This window comes from Camelus ferus, chromosome 15 (genome assembly GCF_009834535.1).
Source record: "Camelus ferus isolate YT-003-E chromosome 15, BCGSAC_Cfer_1.0, whole genome shotgun sequence".
In the NCBI taxonomy this organism is placed as follows: domain Eukaryota; kingdom Metazoa; phylum Chordata; class Mammalia; order Artiodactyla; family Camelidae; genus Camelus; species Camelus ferus.
The window spans coordinates 22,007,983-22,018,869 of record NC_045710.1 but is presented as its reverse complement, the minus strand read 5'-3'; positions in this window follow the sequence as shown (position 1 = coordinate 22,018,869).

The following is a 10,887-nucleotide window of genomic DNA, read 5'->3' as shown; positions in this document are numbered from 1 at the left end:
GAAACAGGACAAAAACAGTTATCAACACCCATACACAAGCACACACACAAATACATACACACAGGGCACACACACAAATGCTCACAGCCGCTCCCCGCTCTCTCTCTCACACACACACACACACACACACACATGCACATGAATGCTGAAGTCCTGTAGACGCGCAGTGCTCCAGTTACAGACTTTGGCAAAATTATTGGACTAGAGCCAGAAGCTACAATAATTAAAATAACTGTATGAAGTCTTTATGGGCAGTGAGAAGAACCAGGGCAAGGGCACTGGAAGGATTATCTTACTTTTCATCCTTGTTTAATTAATTCTCTCAAAGGAGTGGACTGAAATTGATCATTTCCCCTACATCCCAAATCTGCACTGTCTTAATTTAAAAAATGACTCTGGTTTGAGACACATGAATGATACATTTGGTTTTCAAGAGAAATTTTATCTTTGCACTGGAAGAAAATTAGAGTTCATTTTTTAAAACTTATCTAGAGAGTTACATTTCCTTGCTGCAAAGGAAAGAAATTCTTTCCCTTCTCGTGACTTATCTCCTTTTCTTTCAACAATAAGTCATCTTGGGTTATTTTTTTCCATGCCTGGATCAAATGAGGCCAACAACAGAGGGAAATGATGGGACATGATGACCTCAAAGCCTGGCCATGGTGGAAGGCAGGCCCTCAACAGGAGAACTGAAATGGGTGCTGAGAAGAGGGGATGGGGACAAGGGGAACCAAGAGCTCCCAAGATGAGCTGCAGTTGTCAAGATGAGGACATTGCAGAAAGTTAACTAAATGATCACTACGTAAATTTTCCTTCTTTTCTGGACCCCAGTTCCCCCAACTCAAAACTCAAACAACCCCTCAAAATACCTAGCAGTCATTGATTTCATTTTGTCAAAGTAAGATGGGAAAGGAACCAGAGGACCCAATCCCATTGACCCCAGAGTTCATGCCAGACGGTGCTCCCTTTGCTGTGGCAGAGATACTTAGCTCCATGTGTGCAGAGAGGGCCCTGACTTTTCTTGCTTGCTTGCTTGCTTGCTTTCTTCCTCTTTCTCTTTCTCTTTCTTTAATAGGCTTTATTTTTAGAACAGTTTCAGGTTCACAGCAAAACTGAGCAGAAAGTAGAGAGTTCTCATATGCCCCCACCCCCACAATCAGCAACCCCCACCACAAAGGTACACTCATTACAATGGATGACCCTCCACTGATGCATTGGCATCACTCAAAGCCCATAGTTAACATTAGGGCTCACTCTTGGTGTTGTATATACCCTATGTGTTTTGAAATGTATCTTGGTCCTACTTTCTTTTCAGATGTCGTTCCATGTGCATATTAAGGATAGTGACTGCTGATAGATATTGCATCTAGAAGAAATTGGTCCAGACATGTGGGTGGGCAGGGTTAGGGTTATGACCTTATGACTGTAAGGATACAGAAGCCCATTGCTGGGTGTCTGAGGCTGGGTGGACATGATGATGTCCAAAGTCAGCTCCAAGACCTTCGGTTCTATAACCAAGGCCAGACACAATGAGGAACAAGCCTTAAGAAGGCGTATTCCATAAGGAGTGCTGCTTGCCCATTCTGCCTACTCTGGCCAGCAGGGTCTTTACCACGATGATTAATTGGGGTTCACTGTGTCCAGCCTTCTATTTGTTTAGAAGTATCTGAAGAGGATTGTTTTTCTCAAGACTTTTCAAAAATGACAAAGTGAATGATAAAAACTTCTAACTTCTCGCTCTGTGCATTCTCCCTCCTCCTGCATATTTGATCATTTTTACAATCATTACTCTGAACTCTTTCTCAGGAAGATTGCCTATCTCCACATCACTTAGTTCTTCTTCTGGGATTTTATCCTGTTCCCTTGTCTGGAAAATATACAAATAGCTCATATAGCTTAATATCAAACAAACAAACAAACAAACAACCCAATCAAAAAAGTGGGCAGAAGACCTGAATAGACAAGAAGACATACAAATGGCCAACAAGCACATGAAAAGATGCTCTACATCACTAATTGTTAGATAAATGCAAATCAAAACTACGAGATACCACCTCACACCAGTGAGACTGGCCATCATTAAAAAGTCTACAAATAGTAAATGCTGGAGAGGGTGTAGAGAAAAAGGAACCCTCCTACACTGTTGATAGGAATGTAAATTGGTGCAGCTACTATGGAAAACAGCGTGGAGGTTCCTTAAAAAACTAAAAGTAGACTTACCATATGATCCAGTAATCCTACTCCTGGGCATATATCTGGAGGAAACTCTAATTCAAAAAGATACATGCACCCCAATGTTCATAGCAGCACTATTTACAATAGCCAAGACATGGAAGCAACCTAAATGTCCATCGACAGATGAATAGATAAAGAATTTGTGGGATATATATACACACACATACACACACACACACACACACACACACACGCATATATATAATGAAATATATATATAAAGTGAAATACTACTCAACCATAAAAAGGAATGAAATAAGGCCATTTGCAGCAATGTGGATGGACCTAGACATGATCATATTAAGTGAAGTAAGTCAGACAGAGAAAGACAAATATCATATGATATCACTTATATGTGGAATCTTTAAAAAAATGATATAAATGAACTTATTTAAAAGTAAGAAATAGACTCACAGACATAGAAAACAAACTTATGGTTACCAAAGAGAAAGGAGGGGGAGGGATAGGTTGGGCATTGGGGATCGACATGTGCAAACTGCTCTGTGTAGGGCGGATAAACAGCAGGGACCTGCTTCATAGCACGAGGAACTGTGTTTCATATCTTGTAGTAGCCTATAGTGGAGGGGAATCCGAGAAGGAATGGATATATGTGTGCAGAGCTGAATCACTTAGCCATACACCTAAAACTAGCCCAGCATTGTAAATTAATCATGCTTCAATTAAAAAAGTGAAAAAAATTTGAGAATATAGAATGAGATCTACATGGTTTATTTAACTATTAACTATGTCTGGCACATAATATTTATATAATAAACCATATATAATATACAATGTGACTCTCATATTAAATTTGATTCCTCTTCACTAAAGAACTGGTGACACTTCAGGGTGAATATGCCACCAAAGAGGTAGCTGACTGGTCATGGACAGCACCCTGGGTTTCACACTCTTTCTCCCATCAGTGTTCCAGGAAGCTGCTACCCGTCCATGGCCACTTGGAGGTGGAAACCAGCTGTGGGTACCCTGATCTCTGTCAGATTTCCTTTAGTTGCCCTAGTTCTTTGACATCCACCCATCTTCTATTATATCCTGTAAGCCTCCAGTTCAAAAAAAAATCTCATTCTTACCACTAGGGCTTTTATAGCAAATGTAGAAAAGTCTGCCTCTGTATGCAGTGGTTCCAGACTTCTACTTAAGGACAGCATCTTCACCAATCCGCTCCTAAGGAAGGGTCCTTCCCTCTGATGCTTACTTTTTGGAAAACTGGCTGGAGCTGCAACCCAGGAAAGGATATTCTCTCCATCATCTGTGGTCTCCATCTCTCTCTGAGCTGTGGCACGACCCAAAACAGGAGGGATTGCTTTTAGTAAGAAAAGAAGACATTGCAAAGTGAGAGTGATTTGAAAAATGGTCTCATTCTGCACAGGAGAGTAGTTCCTTCTCCTCACTTACTAATAAACAACCCTCTGGCTGGAGCTGCATGAGGTGTAACAGTTCTGGAACCATTTGCCTGTCCCCTGTGTTCCAGGGCTCCAGCTTCTCTCAGGAATTGAGAGTGGCTGGCTGAGTAAGCCTGGTGCCATGCGGCAGGTATTTTCTGGCAAGGCCACTGCTCCTGTTTGCCTGGTCAGCTGCCTAGTCCCCATGAGGCCAGACTCTGATGGGATTTATCACCAAGCAGCTGACCGTGCAGGTGTGCCGACCGGTATTTACTGGGCAGCTTCTATTTTCCAGACCCTTCTCTCTGTTGCAGGCTGGGTCCCCTGGGAGGCAGAGGCTGGGCTGGTGTTTAGCCTGCAGCAAGTTTATGAGAGGATGCTCTTGGGATTGGACACTTGGAAAGAGAGAGGGAAGGAGGCAGGAGTGGGCACAGGGAGCAGGTGGGCTGCACGTGTGATCTTGAGGGCTCGGCCGGGTCGTGGGGAGTTCTAATGGCCCTTTGGAGCTATTCCAAGTGGGGCAAGGGACCAGGCCTTTATGTCCGCTCATTGAGCACTCACTGGGTGCTGCTGGCCCTGGGAAGAGGCTGTGGCACGGGGGCAGGCAGGTCTCTGCAGCAGAGGATAATTTCTGGAGGCAGCTGGAAGGTGAGGGCTGGCAGGGCTACCTGCAGCAGGGACGGTGAGTACTCAAGGACAATCTAGGGGACACAGCAAGTCATCCTCTGCCCTGTGCTGAGCCTGTCCTGTGCCCTTAAGGAGCTTATTATCTGGATGGTGGAATTACCCAAGTACGTGAATGACGGTGCTGTAAGGTAGCAGCGGCAGATGGAGACCCCAAAGCCCTAGGGATTTGCAGGTGGAGGAGAAGCTGGTGGAGGTGGGTGTCACGTTTGCTTGCGGGAGTATCTGAATCAGGGCTTGGAAAATCCCGGCTTGTGGATTTTTGTCATTATTCAGTCAAGGCAGCCTGACTGAAATCCTTGCTGCATAATGTGGGGCTTCTTGTACACAGACCACTAGACCTGGATTCCAGGCTGAACGCTGAGTCAGTCCCTGGGGCTGAGGAGTGACGTCTGGCCAAGTGCTGCAGCTGAGAGCCAGTCTGCTTGTTTTCTCTTCATCTCAAGAAATTCCAGGAAATGTCATTGCAGAGTTCAGGGCTACTGTTATCTCAGGCCTCACTTCCTGTGGTCCCTGGACGTGCCAGGGTATCAAGAGGATGAGCTGCATCTGCTCTGGGGCCTGGACAGCTACTCTGTTCGGGGCCAGAGGCACCAGCTGACTTCCTTGCAGTTTATATCTTTTCACTCTGGGGCATCTTCCTGAGGAGTAGAACTTTCTGGAATGAAGGGAATTGCCTTACTGCTGAGACAATGGAGGCATTTAGGAAGCAGATGAGAGCCTGAGAGAAGCCTGCATGTGAGCAGGTGCCTGCGTGTTGGCATGTCCCCACACTGGCCTCACCCTGACTCTGGCCTTCTTCTCTGCTGGATTGACAGGGACCTCCCTGCCGGGCCACCCTCCTAGGCTCCCACCTGTGACCAGAGTCATGGCAGCAGCATCTGACCCCACGTCACATGTGCAGACTCTTGGTTCCTCAGATCAGCTGATGGTTCCATGGCAAGACCGAGCTATATGGGATGGAGCAACATGGCTGATGGGAGTGGTGTGCGTGTGTGTGTGTGCATGCGTGTGTGTGTCACCGGCCTGGAGAGGGCAGAGTGCCCAACTGGGGAGAAGGAGATGGGGGTGGGAAGGAGAATAGAGAAAGAGAGAAGAGAGAAGTGGCCTCTGAGAAAGGACGCCTGGACTGAAGTCAGATTTCACCAGCGTTATCGTTCCACCAGTAAATCTGAGAGTCTCTTCGAGGTGAATCAAATCCCAGTCCCATCCGGTGATAAGGTTGGGATGCAATGAAGGTCATCTTTTCCTGCGCTGGCCTGGCCTTTGCTACTGTCTTAGCTCCTTGTCTTAAACAAGGATTAAGAAATGCTACAAAAAAAACCCACTGGCTGGCAGAAAAGGAGACTTTACCTGACACAGTAGTGTGATTCTGAAAGTTTATGAATGAAGATAAGCTTTTGATATGTTGTGTATTCACTATACTGGAGGATCTGCTCTGACCTATGACATCCTGTCAATGGTCTGTGTTAGAGCTAGGCTGTCATGCTGTCCCTCCCCACAACCCACCCAGTGAGTGTACCTGGCTTGTTGAAGCCCCTGCTGGCACCAGACCGTGGTGCCCAGGAGTCCAGGCAGGGATGCAGGGCTGTGCACTTTGCCCAGGTGGCAGGAGCCGCCGTGGTCCAGGGCCTGCAGGTACCCACAGGTAGACTCTGGACCCCGGCACCTCTCAGGCACTCCAGCACTGCCAGCATGGCTCTTCCCAGAGCCTCCAGATCTCCTCCTCCGTTCTCCTTGCTCTCTGTGACTTTTGGGGGCCTGGCTGCTCTCCTTCCCTCCATAGATAGGATTCTCACCTCTTTCCTGATCCATCCTCTTTAAGCACGTGCCAAAGAAACTCACATGTGCAGAGATGATGTCACTGGTGAACCTTCCCAGCTATCATTTCTTTGTATTCTCACAATATCTCCAAAAAATGGAAATACTCCCTCCTTAGGGGAAAATTAAATGGAGGCACAGAGAGACCACCCCAGCTTATTCTGACACTGGGATTCAGGGGTAGCCTGGGGACTCGGGGGTAGCCTGAATCCCCAGTCCCTGCCCTTTCCATCTCTTCTCTGTGTAATGATGCGTGTATACGCTGACCTGCCCCTGGGCCGTGGTTGCCGCCATGTTGCTTTAGTGACATTTCCTCAGGCGGCATTGGCGGAAACTCCCATCATGAAACTCTAGTAGGGGAGACAGAACTGCTGTTTCTAAAATTTCCTTATTTTAACATCTCAAGTGTTCTAAGTGCACACTTTCAGACCCTCTGGATTCTTAGAAAGGGATTATTACTTTGAAAATTCCCCAGCCATCTTCTCTCCGGAAAGCCCTGCCATCCCCTCTTCCCCACTCCTCCAGCGCGAACCACATCAGTGTATCCTCCTGACACGCGCGCACACACACACACACCCTCCACAAAGCCTCCCCTGCTGCAGCCTGGGTCTCCGTTGCACATGTCAGTGGTGCTCTGGCACCCTGCTCAGGTGGGCAAACACCAGGTGACAGATGATCATTTATGGGGCTGTCACTAGTGCAGGCCACCACTTCACCTGGCCTCAAGCAAGACCTCTAGTTTCTCAGGCATAAAAAGGAAGCTGTGAGGTCAGGAAGCTTTTGTGTTAGCTGTTGGTCCACCTCTGGCACGATCCACTTCAGCAAACTCTCCCATGAGTATTTCTGCCTGGCAGGACCTGCAGTCACATCCTGAACCGGGCTGCAAGGGGTTCTGGGAGTTGTAGTTTCTCTCTTTCCAACCTGTGCGCTCTCTGATTAGCTCTAGGCAGACACATGCCCAAACCCCAGGTTCTTTATTATTGCAGGAAAAAGACAGGTCCTATCAGTGTGTAGCTCCATCGGTGTGAAGTTCTCCAGCTTAAAAAGCAATATTGAATGGTTGGGTCTGGGACATTGCAGAATATGGCTTAAGGACCCTAAAGGACTTTGGGCAAATCACCTATGCCTTAGGCTTCAGGTAACCTTGGTTCTTAAAAAGCAGGAACTCAATCTCCCAGAAGACTTCCTCTCTTTACACTTACTCACTGGACTAAACAATGGGAAGAACTTCGCGGGTATTTGGGTCATGATGGTCTAGGTGACGCCGGGTAAGAATTAGCCCGGGACTATTAGTGGCTTAAAATGAAAATGACTAGAGTTTACATTTTGCTCGTGCCACCTGCCCAGTGCCGGCTGGTGATGGGCGTCAGAGCGAGCCAGGGACTCGGGCTCAGCAAGCCTGCCGCACACACTCCCGCCAGGCAAGAGAAGCAGAACGTGGCAAACAGCAGGCTCGTTTCTGCCAGGAAGGGACACGGCGCTCACCACCATGTCTCGCCAGCCGGGGCGAGTCCCCCAGCTCACTGAACTTGAAGGAGGTAGAAAGTTCAGTCCTCCCTGTGCCGGCAGGACCAGAGGACCGCAGCAGCACCGGGGACAGCCCTCATTACTTCCAGGGGAGGTCGGGGTGAGCATGCCCCTTTCGTCCTCCCATTTCCCTCACGGCTCCAGCTGGGATAACTCACATTCCCCTGTTGTCCTTTTCCTTTTTCTTCAGGCACTGAAAATTTCAACTTTAAGGATACTGATAAAATTTGTTCTTGGAAGTGGCCTGTGAAAAACCATTCCCCAGGGGAAAAATTCTCATCATGCTTTTCCTCAAATACATCAGTGACTCTGAGTCTGTCAGGACTTCGTGGGCTGGGAATGCTGTGTGTTGGCTTTTGTACAAAAATCCTGTCTTCCTCGGCTTAGGGAAGGGAGATAACGAGGCAGCCCCCAGGAGGACTTGGGTCAACCTCAAGTGCCCCACCCTCCCCCCAGGCTCCCTCTGATCACCTCCTCCCCAGCTGGAAGCTATTTCTGACCCTCATGAGCCCCCACTTTGCCTGCATTCCCCCGTTCCAGGACCTGTCATGGTCCCTCGTTGTATTGTCAAGGTTTGCGTAAATGTCTCATTTCCCTGAATAGGCTGTGGGTACTTTGAGAGCTGGAACTTGGTTAGATCCATCTGGAATTGTCCCTCCTGCACAGAGGACATGTACTAAGTACTTTTGAATGGTTCAGTGGATGTACAAATCTCATCTGAGGGCCTCTTCTGCAGGGTGTTCTCAGTGTCTTGTGAGTGAAAGGATGGAAGGATGGATGGATGGATGGATGGACAAATTAAATAATAAAAGACTGAATACGTATAGAGGCTAGTTAACATCTCACAGGGAAAATAAGACTGTTCCACCGATAGCTGTGCTAACTCGGACCAGCAAACACGTGAATGTCGGTTCTTGGAGCAGAAGGGACAGATGGGAGTGGGGGTGACTCAGGGCAACCTCCCCCCACTCAGCAAACTGAGGCCACACCCTGCTGTGTCCCCTGAACACTAAGCTTTGGTCATGACTTAGCCCTCAGATGCCAGGGGCAGGCTTCCTGGAGACAGTGATAATCTCTGTGGTGCAGGCTGAGTGTAGGGGAACGAGCCACAGGCCAGCGTGGGCTCTAGGGAGTCCTGCTGCTAAGACTGCCACAGCGTGTCTCCGTTTCCACGTGAAATGGTTTCCAGGCTGAGGCGCGAGATCTCCCCTGACCCCAGAGCCTGCAAGAGGTCAGTAGGCAAGGCAGCAAGAGCCAGAGGGACAGCCCCAGAGAAAGTGTTCCTCAAGTGTCCCCTCACCCATGGGGAGGAGCTTCAGGCACCATTTCCTCTTTCTCAGGAGATGGGAAAAGTGCCAGCATGTAACTCCCACCCCTCCCGGATCTCTCAGGAGCGGAGCCTTGAAGAAGGGAGGGGGAGAGGCAGGGCACGAAGGTGGTACATGTGGCATGGGAGATGTAGGGGGCTAACACACCCCCTTTCATCTAAAATAAAGACAGACACCTCCCCTCCCTCTGTGTCTCCCCACTTCTCCTTCAGCTCAAGTAAAGGCACAGGGCTGAGACATGGTCCCTCTGCTGGGCCTGGCACTTGAGTTAGAGGAGGTTAGACCTCTCTGCCTCGGTCTTCCTTTAGCCTTCATTGCAGGAGAAAGAGAAACGCGGGGATGCAGAAGGAAGCCCAGGAGCTAGGGACCAGCTCCACTCCAGAGTGGCAGGGTGGTTCCACCAGGGCAGCCTGGATAGTCAATGAGCCCGGAGAGGCACCAGGCCAGTGGGATACTGTTTGTGGATGCTGGCTACGGACAGCCCTGATCCTCTGCCAAAGATGCCCAAGGAAGAACCCAGATCCTCTTCCTCAGCCTCCCATGGAATGATGCTCTGTGGCCAAGAAGGTACCAAAGGATAAATGTGCTATATTGACATGAATACTGATGACAAATGCACTGCAGTAGTAAGCACATCATAGATCACAGAATATTCTCTATGTAGTCTGAATGTAGATACAAAATAAGTTATACTTATTTTCGTTTTCCATCACAATAGGAGCATAGCATACAAAGTGACTGGCTCAGTGGCCACAAAGCAAGCCAAGGGAGGGACCATGAGGGAGGCAGGAGGGCACCGAGAATGGTGTGGGTTTGCCAAGGACACCGCAGAGTCATGGGGGTCCTGCAGGGAACACGACCTCAGCCCTCTCAAGCTGGCCCTCTGAGAACCGAAAGGAGGTCCCACTCGATAAGAGTCGGTGGCTGCATTTGAGCTGGGATGATTCAGGCTACTGGGTGGGAGGCGGAGTAGAGACAGAGGCAAACAGCCCCCAGCAGGCCAGCCCACTCTCCGGCTGGCGATGTTGGGCTTCTGCGATTTTAGGAACACAGGGCGCATCGCCAGAAGGCACGGTTTGCTTCTGTGATGTGACAGATGGCCAGACTGATGGCCCACCAAATGCTGGCTGGCCCTTCTCCCCCACCAGCCTGCTCTGAGAGGCCGTGAGGGGCCTGCATACTTTGCTTCTTCTCCATGCTTTGTCCTCAACCAGAAACACTGGGCTCCTGCACCTTATCAGGACGGAGGGAAGAGTCTGTGGCCCTGGCTCGATCGCATGTGAGCTCTGTGGCGCTGGGAGGGGCACCTAAACCCCTCGGAGGCTCAGGCTCCTCCCTGCAAAAGGAGGGACTAAGGCATACTTCCTTGGAGAGTGGTGAGGACCACGTGGGCTCACGTGTATCCAGTGCTTCTGGCACTCAAAATGCGAGTCAAGAACAAGCATCCACACGAGAGGCCGGGTAGGAAAAACATGAATCTCACAGAATCTGTGGAATCAAGCCACCCTGACTGGCTGTGAGAGCAGAGGATGACGGGACAGTTTCTTGGCTTTCTTGCCTGCCAGTTTTTTTCTCTTGTCTCTCTGGTTCTGGGATTCTTTGAAATGAAGTGCAAGCAGGGTTCAAAGCCAGGTTTGCTGAAGCAGTCAGGGCCCAAGCCGGGGAAAGAACATGGCTCAGGGCCATGTCTCTTCAAGTCGGGGGCCTGGCTCCCCTAGGGTGCTTCCCTCTCCCCTCCCCACCTGCAGTAGCCGGCCGCCCCACCTTCCCTCACATATCCTGGTCCCAGAGCAGATTTCGTACTAGGAAGCCAAAGATGGGGGAGAAAGCACAGGGAGAAAATGGACTGCGTATTCAGTGAAAAGCCCTCTCCATCTGCTCTGAGTCGGGAG